This window comes from Lagopus leucura, unplaced genomic scaffold (assembly GCF_019238085.1).
Source record: "Lagopus leucura isolate 7727_CA_CO unplaced genomic scaffold, USGS_WTPT01 Super-Scaffold_100035, whole genome shotgun sequence".
Classification (NCBI taxonomy): domain Eukaryota; kingdom Metazoa; phylum Chordata; class Aves; order Galliformes; family Phasianidae; genus Lagopus; species Lagopus leucura.
Genome location: NW_024962284.1, coordinates 4,936,232 through 4,953,907, shown reverse-complemented (window position 1 = coordinate 4,953,907; position 17,676 = coordinate 4,936,232). Strand labels below are relative to the sequence as shown.

The 17,676-nt window shown below is 38.2% G+C and overlaps 1 protein-coding gene across 1 annotated transcript in view; it reads right to left on the bottom strand.

Moving 5' to 3' along the window:
• SPON1 (spondin 1) overlaps positions 1-17,676 on the bottom strand; it is a 357,910-nt gene that overhangs the window by 336,336 nt on the left and 3,898 nt on the right. The window lies entirely within an intron of this gene.

The window sequence follows — 17,676 nt, the reverse complement described above, 5'->3', positions numbered from 1 at the left end:
CAACTTCATAGAAAGTGTTTTCAAATCTCAATAAACACAGCAATACGCCACATCAAATTTACTGGTGGTTGTTAAACTTCTTGATTCAAAACACATGCAGCCTCCAACGGTAACAGCACAAAGTACACTCCTCACAATAATAATTTAATTTATACACTCTGATTTTGTTATTGCAAAAATAAAGTCTGTGTCATTCCCAGCCACCTTCAGAGAGAGAGAACTGAATTTCTCCATGCTATTTTTGGTACAGTTGAACTCAGCAAAGGAGCTGGCTCCTGCAGCAGTAAGCTCCCGCTGCTGATTTCTGCAGTGATGACATTTCTCAACTGCTCATCTCTGCTCCTGAGTCTCGAGGTTTCTGAGCCTGTTTAGAAACTGTGATGGGCCTCCATCTTTATTTCGTAATCAGGTAGCCTGAATTTTTGTGAAAGTTTTGGAAGCCTTTGTTTGTCTAGGAGATTTAACTCTTAACTATGAGCAAATTAACAGTCATTTTACAACCTCGCTGCTAATAATCTGCAATAGGATTAGTGCTCCATGCCTGCAGTTGCTTTAGTTGCTATATGAATACTCAATCGAACCTCATACATAGCCCTCCTTGTATTTGCAGCTTAATTTCTTTGTTATGTGGCTTTGTTTTCTTGTTGTATCCATCTGTACAAGTACTCACCACTGTAACAATCATGTAACTATCTATGTTTTAATTAGATCTGTTTTGTCTCTACTCCTACATGTTCTTCCGTAGGTGCCAATATAAATTACAGTCTTCTCAGTTTCTCTCATCGTTTATCAAATGACGAGTCACAGACATACTTTTAGTAATGCACAATTAACTTTGTGACAATGAATAAACAAGTGTTCATGAGTAGTTTTGCTGCAACTTTAACAAAAAATTAGCCTTCGTGAGGCACGTGTATCCTGACTGCCTATGGTCAGGTTCTCAAATCCCATAACATCACACTCAGCTATAGTATCATAAAACACAGCCTTTAAAGTTTATCACATAAAATATGTGCTGTAATCTATATACATATATAGATTATTATTATTATATATATATAAATGCTATAATACTACTATAAAGTATTCTAACCTTTTGTAATCGAGTATTCTTGCCTATGTGTATTTTTCTTTACAGTCAGTTGCTATACCCTGAGAGTAATGGAAACCCAAATCAAGATAACCTCATGACATAACCCTTGATTTAGCAAATGTATCATTAACAGTCTCCTAGAATTAGTCATTTCAAATTTGATCTCAACTCACTGTTTTCAAACATTGGTTCTTAAACAATTCATTGTTCATAAAGTGCTTATTTTATACGATTTAGATTTATGGTTTTGTTCACTTCTTACCTTATCAACTTTTTCTACTAACAAATCTTACTATGAATTTGTTTCTTAATCATCATTTTTTATTATTTCTTTTAATTTTCATTACTCCTTCCATCTTTTTCAAAAACCTCCCTGCAAGCTGATTTATTGATTAAAATATTAACGATTACTCTTTCCAACTGTTACTCTTCTCAGCCCCAAAGAAACAACAAATGATTGTTGTGGAAAGCCAAGCACATCTGATGGCTGAGCACCTTGATCTAGAAAAGTCATCTGTAGAAACCACTGACCTATTTGTAGTTTATGCTACTATCCGTAGATGGAGAAATCAACTATTTAAGAATAAACCTACCCAAACCTATCTAGGTTGAAGGAGCCTAAGAATTTGACTGCTGCATCTTATGGCTGCGCAATACATTGCCAATAATGTCTACTCAATCACCAAATATTACCAGAGCCACAGGAAGTATCCTTTTCAGCCACATTTCTATAGCAAACAGCTATGTTTTCACATAATAAAATTCTGCAACACCATTTCTGTGTGGCTTCTACTATTAAAAAGTAATCCTAACCCACAGCACACCGCTGATTTTGACAGTTTTCCAAGAAAAAAAGCCATCTCTACCTTGACACTTGCAGAACTTTACACCACGATAATTAATCCAAAGCCACAAAGTACCACAGAGAGGTTTTGATACCAAAATCCCTCCACAGTTTTGAATTCAATCCAGTCAGTATTGGAGGTGTCTGCATTAAGAGCCCAGATACCTGTTCTCCGCCTGCACAGCAGCATGAGCTTACATTCTTTTCATCTCAAAGCTGCAGCTGTTGGTGGTTTTGAGCAGCTATGATCAAATGCAAGATGAATAAAACTAATTTCTGCAGTCCTTGCTAAAGTTTACGGATGATATAATGAATCTTCTTGAATCTTCTGAAGTTACTTTCAAAGCTGTTTGAGCAATTCTGCCGACATCTCAATTCATATGCCACGATTTAGGAGAGATTTTGATGTGTGGTTTCCTTTGTCTTTTGAAATGGATCGTGACACGTACAATAGAAGTTTGTTTTCCTGCGTCTAGTTGACAGCCCAGAGCTTCAGGAGTGGAAGTTGAGACCCTAATATTTTATCCTGAGTATTTAGTGCTCTGGTAACCACAGTCCTAGAATTATATACAATATTACCATATTGTCATCTAGGAACTGAAGCTGCACAAAATGCATGCAGTAGTTGAGAAAACTGCAATATGTTACACAAGCTGCTGTAGATGTCCACAAAGCCTTTTCTCTGCAATTACTACACAGTTTTCCTACAGTACAAAAAATAAGTCACCTCATTAGTACAGCACACAAATAGATGTTGCATTCTTTCCAGTCACCTAATTCTGGTGTGGGTGTGTGTGTGTGTGTGTGTGTGTGTGTGTGTGCAAAAGATAGAATACTATTGAAATGAACCTGTACTCTTACATGACACGTGCAAGACATTTTCTTTCATTTCACCACTCTGGATCTTCTAACATGAGAGTAAGAACTCAAAGCTGTTTATCTCAATGCCAGAGAAAAATGTCATTCCAAGAGAGGATTCATCCCCAAGGTAAAGAAGAGGAAAGGAACTGACTTAACAAAGGAAAATGTATGAGACCTTTTATTGGAAAGGGTAGATGAAGGAATCAGCCACAGGATACACCGAGACACAATTCTTTATATGTTACTGATGTCGTAACATTGCAGTGACCATTGTACATGCTTCCTCTCTCCACCTGCACAAGAAGTGCCATGTTGTTGAGAACTGACATTACAGAAAATGATGATGTAAGAGCATCCTGATCTCGAGTAAAGATAATGAGTGAATTCTGGGAAATAAGTTTTTGGGACCATGAGATCAACATGACTGGAAGCTGAGTGAAGGAAAAATCATGCCTCCTGTTTGAACAGTGTCAGAATTGCATCATACTCATGTGAATAAAGAAGAACGCACCAAAAAAGTCTAAATCAACTACTTTTTTCTAAGTCAGAGCAGAAGAGGACCACCATGAACACTTGCACAGTGCTGTCAGGAAAAAACTAATATGAGATGGAAGAATTTAAAAATTATAGATCAGCCTAAATAAGTTATGAACCTTACTTAATTATCAGTAAATCTAGATGGAAAAAGGGCTTCATTTCCTATTACCTACGTCCTCACTTTGCTTTTAGAAACTGCTGAGTCATATTTTTGCCTTTGCCCTGTAATGAATTAGCATGAAAGGGTAACTCTTTATAAAATGAAAGCTGAGATTTTTACAATGTCAAATGCCTCCAGCAAGGGAAAACATGCTGTGAGAATCATCCCCCCTCCCTCAAAAAAAAAAAATCCTAAAAAGCCATTTTATATTAAGTCAGAAACCATGTGAAACTTGTATGAAATCCATTCACAGACTCGATTGTATTCCTATTCTTCCAAAAGTCAGTTTTCTGGAGAGGAGTTATTTGGAAAGACAAAGTAGCAGCCACATTGATATTTTCAAGACAGATAAAAGGAGCAGTACTCGGTAATAAAAACTGTCTAGTGACACATCACAGTCAGAAGGTTATTTGATTAACCATCTCAACTGAAGCTAGAATCTAAACATTTTAGCCATGCTGAATAAAATGAAGTGACAACCATCAATGTATTTTTCTGAGTCACATCAAGATACCAGAAAAAAACAAGGACAAAATCCAACAAATAGCTGTGTTTGCAGAGTTTCCAATAAGAACAATAAGGCTGCCATGGAAAGCTCAGGCAACGATGTGAAAGTACTGATTGGCAAAGTTCTGCAGAGCACTCCAGATGATGCTATTCCTCAGCTGCTGTCAAAAATGTGCTATTCACAAATAAGAAAAAACAGAAATACTGCAGAAAGCTTAAGGGGACTGGGCATTAATCTATATAGAAAAGTGAAGATTAGAGACTAACCAAGCAACAACTGACCTAAGTGTGGACACAGTTATCCAGAAATATTTGACAGGCTATCCACTTTGGAAGAAGGGGAATTGTTTAGTATGATACCTAGGGCTGTAACAGCAAACAATGGGAAGAAATTAGGAGGGAAGATGTAGGCAAGATAGCAGCAAAGCATTTCAGCAGAGTTATTGTGCTGTGAAATAGTCTCCCAAGGATTGCAGATGAAACCCCATTGTATGGGAAATTGAAAACTAGCTCCAATTAGAGCTAAAAACTTCAACACAGCAAACAATAGTGTCCCAGTGGAATGATGGCCTGGATTGACTTAATAGCTTTTTTCTCGATTTGTATCATATTTCTTTGCAGAATGCACAATGTAAGACAGTTTTAGAGGAAGAACATTTTTCACAACAAAAGTTATTGTTTTAGCTAAGGATGCTTAACACTTTAACCATCTATCACTCCACCAGTCTTTACTATGGCATCTACATATAGCATGTGGGGCACGGATATTTTATGAAGACAGATCCTGGTCTTCAGAATTCTTTTTGATCTCCCATTTTACCAGCTGAAGCAGACTGAGTTAAAATTCCATCTGAAGAGATTATTAAGAACATCCATAATATCACAACAGTAATATTATTAGCACTTTAAAAAACAGACGCAATGTTCATCACAGAAAGCTACAAAAACCACCACCTTTAGGAGGACAGCAAACTAACTGCAGCAGCCCTACAGAGAGGACATTTCTCAAACCTATATGAACACTATTAATTTGTACAAAACAGCTTTTATTTTGTTTGTTTTCTTTCCCATTGTGTACTTACACCTTCTGCAACGCTTTGCGTCTTTACAGAGTTCCTTCGGTGACACTGTGTGCAATAAAGACATTGCAGGACATAACCCCAAGGGACACAATCCTGCACAAGGAAGACAGTGTGGTTGTTGGACTTTTTTTTAACACACTAAGCATGTAAAGGGAAGGAAGACTTGGTACAACAAAGAATTTTTCCTCCTTGTATGCATCTCCAGTACCAGTGTTCTACAGCTGCTCACATTTGCCATTTCTCAGTTCAGCAGATTCTGCAGCACTGCCTCTGTTCAAACCGTGACGTGCTTTAACCTTGATGAGGTACAGACAGATGTCAGAAATGACTAGCTGTTTTACACTGTGCATGAGCAACTGACAGAAAATGACATAGCAGTTTGTATGATATCTTGTATGATATCACTTATGGATCAGGATTTCTTTCACTTACGGACAGAAGGATCTTCTGTTTGATGTACCAACTGATTGCAAGTCCTGGTTACACTGTGACACCAAATAACTAAACTGAATCTCCCCAACGAACAGGAGAACAGGAAGTTTTGTATCTTGACAGCTGGCCGCATTCAACAACTGGTGTGATTACAAGAATAGAAGTGATGATTTGGATTAATAATTCTCTTTTAATAAGTACTTGAATTAACCTTGCAAAACACCCTCCTATTTGACAGTACATAAGAGAATTAGCATGCAGATAGAAAAACAAAAATCACCGATAAAAAACAAGAATGTTTTGCTTTTGATTTTCACCTCCTAATATCGCATTATATTCCAGTGAGAATAAAATGATAACCAAAGGCATATTCAAGACTTCAGGTAGATTAATTTTATCCTGATCTAGCAGGCTATTGCATATGTACAAGAATAAATTCTTACTCCAAAGGAACACAGGATTTACCTGCTTCTGAATGGATTCAGAAAGCTCCAGGCCGAACTAACAGCTGGCCAGATTTCAACACCTTTCCAGAGATAGGCAGTGCTGCACATTTTACACTTAAGGTATGATTTAATAGCTCCCTTACAACCTAACAGGGTGTGATACAGGCAGGAGCTGTTACAATGCCAGAGACGAAGCTTTTATGCACGTTTTCTGTGTGTGGCAGCTGCTCAGCCTGGAAGAGTATTTGAAGACACCAAATACAATAACAACATAAAGACCTCTGCTCCCACTATTCACCTGCTGAGAAGACACAGTATTGTGTGGACTCGCATCTCCAGCCTCCTAGGAAACTTTTTGCTGTCAGCCTGGTGGCTCTGAGGCGTCTTGGAAGTGAGCAGCTAGAAAAAGCATTTTGGAGCTGATGAGCTGTGGCTGGTGCTGCATCTCTCCAAAGCCCTCCCATGTCCAGAAACACCACAGATTTCACAGAGCATGTTAGTAACGATCGTCCCAAGTACTGCAGTCTAGAGAATGCATGCAGATTACCTATGGCAAATGTGTGACATAAGGACTGGAACAAGGCCAGCATCCATCTTTTGAAATGCCTCACTCAGTCAGGAAAATCTTGCAGCTCTCTTGGTGAGTTTTCACCTCCTCCTGTAGTTACACTTTGAGAAATAGAGACCCAACAGCAGCCTTGTAATATTCAAAGATGGTTACATTCTTTTTGGCTTTAAGAAAGAGAATCCCATCATCTTCCCAGAAACAGAAAAAAGTTAACTCCATGGAAACTGTTGAGTTGCTTATTTTCTGTTTTAATTAGAAAAACACACAGGAAGCCTGAATCCAGCAGGTAAGAAATGATTTTTCAGAATGATGATGTTCTTGCATATACTTAGCTTTTACTCATGCAGAGCTCAAGTTAACAATGTAGTTGCATAGATTTAAAGGGTACTGGTTGGGGAGGGCTTTTGACCAAAAATCTAAGAGTAGACTCCTAGCTGAACAAGAAAAATTGCAAAGAAATTTTTGTTGAACACAAGTAGAAAGAATTTTGGTTTCATGGAATATTCCAAATGTACAAATTGCAACACAAGGGTACACTGACTCCGTGTCCAAAAGAGAGTCCCACCTACAGACAAAAGCTTCTTGTAATGAACAGTTCTCAACTATTACTTTCTGCCAACTATTATTCTGGCCTATCTCTCCTTAATGGGATTCACAAAGAGAAACAGAGGACTATTTACTTTAAGGAAAAATAACTTACAGGCACAGCACTGTAATAAGATTTGAAGCAGCAGTAATGCAAAAGAGTTTTGGTATTTATATATGTATATATCACATTTATTCCCACTAAAACCTTTGGTTTCCTGTAGTCACAACTGGATTCTACTTTCTCACTCATAAAGTTAATAAGTTACCTCACTCTGAGCAAACCTCACACTGATTTTCCAATCATAACACTGTGTGGCACCTTCAGCACAGAGTCTACATAAATTTTCTTCCCCAGAACCCCTGGATAGTTGAGATTGCAAGAGACATCATGAAGTCATCTGGTCCAACCTCCCTGCTGAAACACAGTCAGCTAGAGTAGGCTGCCCACAACCATATCCAGGTAGGTTTAAATATTGCGAAGGAGGAAGACTCCACCTTGTGCTTTCCTCTGTTGAACATCATAAAGTTCCTGTTGTGTCATTTTGCCAGCCTGCCCAGGCCCTTCTGAAAGGTAGCAGACCCAACTGATGTTAACAGTAACTCGTCCTAGTTTTACCTCATCTGCAAAATCCTAAAGAAGCAGCTTTAGCTTATTCTTTTTATTAATCAAAGTGAATCTTCACGTCATACAGGCACAAGCTTCAAATTAATAATCAAATCCAAATTAAATTTGCTGCTGAGCAGCAGGCTTTTCTTAGAAGCATACGATAGCAAAGACAATTATTAATTCTTGCATTTGTGGAAAAGCTGATTGGTGAGTGATGTTATTACAGGTCAAAAAGGCCTATGAACAAAAGCAGGCAGGGGCATTCTTTAATGCTATTAGCATTCCTCTAGTTCACAGTCACTTTTTGACACTGACAGCTTAAATGCCAAAACGTCTCCTTCTGTTGCCTCTGTGTTAAGTCTAACCCGGAGACTCATTATTCAAAAACTATCTCCTAGAGAAGTGTCTGAAATAATACCCAAAAATGTATTTTTTTTCAAGCTCACATACTGGCCTTTCTAGCATATTTAAGATTTTTCAGACCCACATTTAAAATCACATCAGCCACTAATTTTGAGCCCTTTCAGAGACACTATAAATGCATGTAATTGTTTCACAGTCCTGAAATTAGAGCATGAGACCTACAAGATCCATTACTTTATCTCAGCATGAAGACAGTCTGAGAAGCTCCCAGCCTGAACCTGAAATTACTGCATAATCTGCACCCCATTAAATTGTTACCTAAACCAAAGCTACCAAGAGTTATCAGTTGCAGAGCAGTAAGACTTTGGACACGTTTCATTCCCAACATCACCTTGCGCCAGGTAGGCAAGTCTTCCAGTGAACCAGTTCTCTGCTCTGAATACCATTCCAGGGCATCAAATTCTTCCATTTCGTTTTCCTCATGGATATTCAACTCACACTTGTGGCTGAGATCAGTGTCACACTATAAAAGTTTACCTGTTTGAACTTCGAAATCTATTACCCCTTTAGAAATTCCCATGGTTCCCATTTTCAAATGTTATTTAGTTAATTAAATTTTCTGTACTATTGACTTCTTCACTGACCTGCAACATAGCTGTATCAATAATCGATTTTTCATAGTTCAGTTCCTAACAGGTTAACTTAAGACAACACATTGGCAGGGGCTGAAAGATAAAAATTTGACATAGCAAATGAAACATCTGGTCTAAAACAAACATTTGTGCTTCAGTTCAAAGCAGTTTAATCCTTTCAGAAAATAAAAGCTAAAAGGGAAATCTAAAAAAAAAAAAAAAAAAAGAAAAGAAAGAAAATCTACATTCACAAGAAACTTCACTGCTAGTTAAGCAGTAACTCTGAAAACTTCCCTATCCTATGCATCAGTGGCTAATGACACTCCTATCTTGTTTCTCCTTCTGCCAGGATACAGCTCTGCAAGCTCAGGCCAAACTTGCGTCTTTGCTTCAGTTCCCTTCTCCAGTTTAGCTGCAATGGTTCAAGGAGCTACAGAAATCCACAGCAAAGAACGTGAACAGGGAGTTCAGCTTCCTCATTCAGAGTAAGCCGCCTATAGTAGTAGTTTCATTGGTCTTAAATTGTCGTTTGGCGAGTTAGTCAGTCCTTAAGCCCTTGTGAATAAGAAATGGTGTCCTTTTTAAAAATATAGCCCTAGTCCTTTTATTGTGTATATTTTTGTCTTTAAAGTGAAGACATGACCACTCCACACGGCTTGTCAAGTACATTATGATAAAGAGCGATGTGCTCAGAAGTTACTATAATAAAGACCAGACAAGCACCTTAGAAAAGCAGTCTAGTACTTCATCCAGACTAAGCATCACTTTCAGAACTTCCTTAGGAGAGCTTCTCAAGACATAGCAGTAGCAATAATGGACTGCAATTCTTTAAATAGACCTCTCTACGCTCTAAGTGCATCAGCATGCCTTCTTCTCTTAGCACCAGGGCACTTACTAGCTGACTTTGGTATATCTGGTATCAGTGATATTTGATATCAGGGAAAAAAATGCAGCTTGTCAGACAGTGGTGTCACAAACTGGGGGAAAGCATTATCCAAATGTTTGCTGCAGCTGTATTTCCACCCCGATTAAACCTCCCTAAATACACGGGGGACATTCAAAACAGTTTGCAGTGATTTAACTGTGCAGCTTTTACTGATATTTCTGGGAGCCACAAAGATAAATCCCGTCACGTTGCTCTGAAAGTTTCTCAGCACATTGGAGGCATGCGTCAAAGTCAGGAGAGTTCTCCTAATGAGCCCTGCTCCCTTTGATGTTTCCACTGGATAGCATTTCTGGCACTGAATATTTTACATGTCTCATGCAAAAAAAAAAGTCAGTTTTCACCTTTGATAAGCATACATCTTACTTTAAAAGCCTTAACTTCTAAATACTAGGGATAAAAGGTGATTCTTTTATGTCCTTTTTGCCATTGAGAAGTAATACTCTTGTTATTAAAAATGAATAATGTTTCACATTTTGTAACCTTAGTATGTATTAGTCAACCAATCACGCTGAGGATAGAAATGAGAATATAAAGTTAAGCAGTGTTAATGCAGTGGGTAGCTCATTTCTCAAAAGTGTTTTAAGACTGAACATATTAATTTTCATGCAGTAATTCACAAAAGCCTATGGAGAAAATATCTGGAATTTAAGGAGAGTCACCCAAGATTTTGGTGAGCCAAACCTGTTCAAGCAACATTGATGTGTCTGTTTTTAGTATCCTTAAGAGCAGCATTTGCAGTTCACAACAAAGAGTAAAACTTAGAGACAACATAAGCATTACTGAAAAGCAGTGCCTAATCAAAATCAGGATTCACTCACTAAGATTAGAGCAGAAAATATTCTGCCTCTTTTACTCAGAGAGGCATCAGAAATTCATAGCAAGGCAAAAAGGCTGCATGGACAAAGTTAAAAGAGCAGGATATTTTTTCCACTGTTGCTGCTTCTTGCCCCACACTTGCAAACTTTCTATTAGCTATATGCAAGAATGACAACAGTTGAAGTTTTAAGACACTCACCTAAAAGCTATCTGTTGGTCTAAAAGGGTCTTTGTTCATCCAAGAAAGCAGAGAACTTGAAGATTTCCTCAGATCAGACTCAGCTTTAGAAAAATCCTCAAGCAGATAATGGATACGTTCCCACGGCAGAGTAAAACGTGAGAAATCAGCACATAACAGAGCATGTTTGGGGATGATTTTCAGTTAGGTTTTTAGAGTACAAAAAGCTGATTTAACACTGATCCTCCAATTCCAAGGGTAAAGAGCTTCGCCCACAACAAAGCCAGAGCCCCTTGGGACACAGCCATGCTAACACAGCCCAGCAGAGCCAGGGGACTGCACAGGTAGATCAACTTCTGCCTAGCTACCTGTGTCAATAAATCACACCCACGTGCGCATCCTAAACCTCAGTCCTGTTCAAGAAACACAACCACCAATCACTTCCACCAAATAGCACATGCATGACTTGTCACAGTGTGTAACAGCAGGACCTCCTGGAGCCTGTGCCAAAATCCCAGGTAGCTACAACACAGACAGCATAAGAAACTTCAACTCTTTCCTTGTAGTATTGCTGTATGCTTTGTCCAGCTACTGAGTGGCGTAGAGGTTTCTCTAAGGTTTCTGCACTCACTTTTCATGGGCAGTAATGGGGCCCATTTCACTACAGTACATTCATGAAAGTTTTTCCTGGTCTCATTGAGAGATCTCCTATTAGACGGCTTTCACAACGGCATCTGAAGACAACAAAACCAGGAAATAAGCATTTTTTTAATTTCAGTCCTGCTCAAGGCCTTAGCAGACTCATTCCAGCAACTCATTGGGGTAGACCAAGATCCCTAAAAGCACAGCTGCACCCACTGCCAAGTTTAGGATTCAACCACTGCTGCCCTTCACGTGGCCCATTAAAAGCTACAAAGGCTCACTGATGATTCAAAACAAGGAGCTCGCTGAGACACTCCCTCAAGTTTGCAGTGCACAGTAAAATATGGAAAGATTTTAAATTATAAGGTGAATTATTGAATGTTAAACTACCCAGCATTGATGAGACTCCGAAAGTTAAGAAATACTGTCCAGTATGCTCCCTATGTTTGGGTCTTCTCCATCACCAGCAGAGATTGCTAGACATACCTTGCAAAATTTTAGGTACTAGTAAAGAGTCATTGCCTATATATCCATTTTATATCCCTAACCTTATGTTTCAAAGTGTCCCACTGTATCTGCCTACCTAATGAGGAGAGGCAAATGATCCAGAACTTATTTAATGTCTTCCTTCTACACAGAACCACAACTGCCTGAAAGCAACATCTGTAAACTGCATTTTTCTTTGGTGTGTTTCCAGTAAAGCGCAGCACTGCCAACAAGGCAAAAATGCTTTGCTCAGCAGAAAGCATAAGGAAATGTTAATGCAATAGCCAACTTAATACTCCAACAGGAATAATGATGGTATTAAAAGGACATGGTAATCCCCACTTAGACAGAAAGCCAAAAAAGTTCTGTATCATCTGACAGCCTAAAGAAGCTTGAGCACTGCAGCACCAGTGCAGCACAATCACAAGAACAATACACTGGGTAACAACTTTCAGCATTTCTGCAGTAATAAACACTTTGGAACAGCACTACATAAACATACCCTACAAGGTATCACAATGCTAGCCTTGGATATTAAAAACTGAAATAAAATTTGAATCACTGTCTTTTGCAGACCTCATGTGGGGGCAAATATACAAATCTGAACATAATTCTTTGATGATAGATTTAGAAGAAATTAGCGTTGAAAGAGAGTAATTGGGAATTCTTTGCATCACAATATCAATAGTGGGAAAGCCTTGCCCTTGATAGTCCTTCAGTATTGTATCAAAAATTCTGGCATTCTTCAGTGTGCTTTATGTGTAATACACTCAGAAAATCTAAGAACCTACTGCTAAACTTGAGGTATGAAATGAAAACACTATGACTTTCTGCTTGCATGAAATGAAAAGACTATGATTGTCAGCATATGATTTATTTGCCACTTATTTCCTCCTTCCAGCCATTCATTCTGATGCAGCTCATATGATCTGCTATTTTTCCACAAGATTTTGATTTACTGAATGCACAAACACTTGCTAAAGAAAATAATTCAGTCTTAGCATTAGTTAACATTTGGTAACATTTTCCACTGCTGTCAATAGGGTTAAACTCAAAATAGCACAGCAGCTCAACCTGAAATCCATTAAAATTACTGTATTGTATTTAGCATCAAGACAATCAACCTCAAAAAACAGTTTTGAGTCTAAGCTGCATATACAACAGGTGACGTAGACAAAGCAGCACTGCTTGTCACAATGACGACTTCTACTAAAAACCAAACCATGCTTTATGGTGATCGTGGCAAAAAAAAAAAAAAAAAAAAAAAAAAGCATCAGAAATAACCTGAAAAATTAAAGTAAATAAAAGTGCAGCTGCTTTTATATGCAAACTTCAATTATGTCAGCTTTTGAGCATAACTGACTGAATAACACGCATGTGGAAAAATGTGCTACAAGCTTTGATAGTTTCTTCTGTCAAGCCTTGTCCTGTTTTGTTAATAGGACGTAAATAATTTTATTAATTCGTCTCTATTGCATGAGTTCATCATTAAGCAATGCACTGAAATACTGCATAGAAGCAGTACCAATTGTGCCATGCTAAAATGCTCTCTGGGATCCTGAGCCTTTTATTTACAAAGCAGTGCTAATTTCCTTCTCTGTATTTTTCACTTACTGGAGCAAGAAGCCATTCTGTGGAGCAAAGTTACATGAAGGTCTTGGGTCCCCCAATTTTAATCTCATTTTGCTTACATGTAATGTTGCATCTCTTCTCAAGGCTTAAGATTGCTCAAACAACAGTTTGGCTTCCTGCAATCTTAACCAGATGTTATAAAAATTGGCATAAAATCCAAAACTACTCTTTTAACCTCTTTAAAAGAAAGAAAGCCATCTGAAAGTTACCAATCTGAAGACAAAAATTCTCATTACTTTATTTCTGTGAAGATAATATTAATGAGATAATCAGGCCAGGAAGGAAATCTGACTACATCTGACAGTAAGTTCAGAATTAAAATTTGCTGCTCTTCTCCAAGATGATAAAAAAAAAATCCAAGCTGTGTGACTGTGACCTCAATACCACAAAATGAAAATAAAAAGGAATTAATGTAAACACTAAGCTTCTTCAGCCCAAAGTGAAGGACGGGCAATATCCAAGTGGTTCTTTGCTATATCTCGCCCTCTACAGGACAGTTGCAACTGATTAAAAAGATCAATGTCAAACTGCTCCAGCCTGTATCAGATAAATAGATGGTGACATGGACTGGGAAGTGGCCAAACTGTGGGCTCAATGACTTGGGACCAGGGCCACAAAGTCCAATAGGAGTCTGAACACTGGTGGGATATCCAATGGAATCAGTACTGCGCTGATAATCTCATTAATTCTTCATTGGTGACCTAGGCGATGGGAACCAAGCAAGTCTCATTCAAATTTTATGACCCCTTTGTTCTGCCTTACTGACCATAGTGCTGAGGGCACCAGCTTAATTTTCAAAGATGTCTCATTCCTACAACTTCTACTAAAGCCCACAGAAATTACAGCTAGCTTATTGTCTCTGAAAATCACTCTCACAAGTTGACATCACAAAAAACATAGTTCAATTTAAAAAGACTTTGCCCATGGACAAAGTTTTTCTCTGTTATACTCCTTTAAAAAAAAAAAAAAAAAAAAAAAGAAAGCAACAAGACATAAAAAAAGGAAACTGAGCTGAGAAACTCTCTAGTTATTTCAGCACATCTCTACATTACAAATTTCTTAACACAGTTAAAACCAAAAGTCTCTTCTACACACTACTACAACATTTGCATCTTTATTGTTTTCAGCAAGTCTATATCTCATGTATATACATAAATTCTCAGTTCTAGTTTACAGTCACATTTCACTGCAAATCAACTTCAAAACACTACTTTTAGTTTCGCCTAAAAAGGCATAAACTTAATCACATTTAAACCAAACTCACATTTTTCCATTGGTTTAACTAAACTCATTTCCAACCGCATCATTAGTGAAACTGATGCAACTCTGAACGTGTGTAATACAATCCAGGAACCAAAGTCTCAGTGAAACCCAAGGGAAGGTAACCACACCTTCGGCAATTTTACCTCAGACCTCAGGTACACTTCTAATACATGCTCTGTGCACCAAGACTGATAAAACAGGCAAGATAAGACTTGAATAGTCACACCCTGGTAGTCTGTTGAAACTGCTCTGCCTCCTAAACAGAATTTACTCAGAGCTGTCCCTTCGACACTCGTTGCCTCTAATAAGCATCACTTTCAGTGCACTCTTTTTTTTCAGTTTGTTTATTTTGTTGTTGGGTTGGTTTTGGATTACAGCCTAGATATCTCTGCTGCACAAAAGCATTGGGTTCCTCCTCCTTCTCACTCCATGCTCCCAAACCTTCACAGAAAAAACCTTACCCCAGCAGCCAGCACAGTACCTGCCATTGCACAGTGCTCATCAGCTTCACCAAAACCAAAGGGGAATAAAGAAAAACAAACAACATCACATATACTAATTACTTTACACAAAGCTCTTCTTAGCTTTAATTAAATTTGGGCAGTAATTGAGTGAATTTTCGTCACTCAAAAAGGTGGCAATTTTGGCAGGCATGGTCTCGACGTAGCTTATCACAATGCAATGGTCAAGTTGAGCCCTCAAGATTGTGGGGGTTAGGACAGAGCACAACAGGACTCCAAGTTGCAAATTAATATAATACAGCACTTCTTATGTACCTCACCAATGTCAACAGAGTAAGGGACGAGAGTATGCTAACATACAGTAGTGTATACACATGCAGTAATAACAAATACTCCTACATTTATTATTAGTATGTGTGCATCTAGGTGAGGCATCCCATAAAGTTTTTTCCTATCCCAGACAATGGCTGTCCAGTTATTTGTTGTTTTTTTTTTTCCTACAGGAAGGGGGAAATTATGAGTCTGAGTACAAGGCCAGGATCTGCAAAGCACTAGCAGCTGCTCACTCTACATTGCTGATAGTTATTTTACTTATGGCTAAAGCACCTTACAAAACTATTAAAGAATCTACTTTTACTGAGTCTCACATCTTCAGCGTCTTCCACACTAGCATTGCCAAATTTTTGGATAAGACACACTTATCACACACCAAAAGAAGACTGTGCTCACTTCCCAAAGAGAACTCAGGGGTGCTATGGACCACAAGTTAAAGATGCTAAAGCCTAAGTATTGTACTCTGCTAATGGAGCTGTTTCTTTCCTGCACCCATTCCGATCAAACACAAAGACCTTCACAGCACCCCTTACTGCAAATGATGCAGGATAAATATAAAAGAGCATAGTCTTATGACTCCAAAGACAAATGTGAGACACATATAACAAATACCTCAAGACAGCACAGAAGTGGCTATTAGTCAGTTCAAGTCCTTACTGTGCCACTTTCGTACATCACAAGTAAAACACCCTCCATGTCAGACTCTATGTTCTTTTATGGAGAGTATTTCAATTCTCTTTTCTTTTCGACCTCAAATTTTGATCCAGAGATATATATATATTTAATGGTGGCTTGTTTTTTTTGTTTTTTTTTCCATGTCTGGAACATTTCCAAGAAAAGCTCTGGCTTCAATAATTCAAATTTCTGACAAAATAAGCCTCATAGAAAAATAATTCCTAACCAGCTCAAGTAATGCGTGATATAAAAAGAAATACATAAACAGAATGAAAAAACTTAATTGCAGAATCTTCAAGAAAAAAAAAAAAGAAAAGATTTTTTTCTTCCAATAGGCAGGGGACTGCAGCAGAACTTCTGCCACAGTGAATGAGGAGTTATAAGCACACAGAACAGATACAAGTATGGTTTTGAAACAGAACAAAAACGCACTTGGAAAACCAAAAATCAAACTGCAATGCCTTAAAATGGTTCCATTTGAATTTGTTTCTAAAAGTGGGCAAAGACATGCAAAAACATAAGGCTTTCTTATGTCAAGAACTTAATTCAGATTCGTCCGTGGTACAGCGTGTCCATCTGGGTCACAACATGAACATCAGTAAAAGTAATCCTAAAGCAAGTAAAGACAGATCTGTCATCAACTTGGTTTTAAAGGCTCCCTCAGGACCTCTTTGGACTCTGGTGTTCTCTCCAGGACCTCGATACGTGTGAGAGACTTACCTGACTAGCACTGGCCACAGGAAGATGCTTCTTCAAGAAAAAGCACCTGGTACCATAAGGCCCCAAACACAGCCCCAGTTGCTCTGTGGATAAATCTGTGCTAATCAATTAAAAAAATGCTCTGAGCTGTTCTCTGGCACTGGGGCCAACTCCTGTGGTCCATTCAGAAATCAACTCATAACAAATCTCCAGCACTGAGCCGGCCACATCTAACGAGCCTGTTGGGGATGCTCATGTTAGCTCTCAAAGTACACCCAGAAAATGTCCAGGAGGGCAAAGCCAAAGCTGTGCCAGGGACCAACAGAGCTGTTTAACAGTCTTACAAATACATTCCTGCATGTGTGTCTGCAACCTGCTGCTGTTTAATTTAATTAATTATAAATGACAGGAGCAGCTTTTGCATATTCTTAAATTATTTGCAGTGCCACATGAATGATTCAGTGCCACAATTTAATGGGTTATCCAGATAGGAATGAATTTCTGCAGCTTGACTAATTTCTGTGGTTCAGCCTCACCGTTAGATAAAACTTAAAGATAATTTTTTTCCCACAAAACACAGAGTTGCAAAAAAAAAAAAAAAAAAAAAAAAAAAGACAAAACTGCAGCAGAGCCACTACGAAAACTACTTTTCACATCACAGATCTGCTTATCTAATCAAATGGTTCTTCAGACAGGATTAATATCTTCTTACAACATACTCTTGAGTACTCCAGGAATCAAATACTGCTTGATTCTGTTGTCAGACACCCTTTGGAACCACTTCAGCTTCAGCATCCTTATGCAATGATGTATCAAGATCAGTCT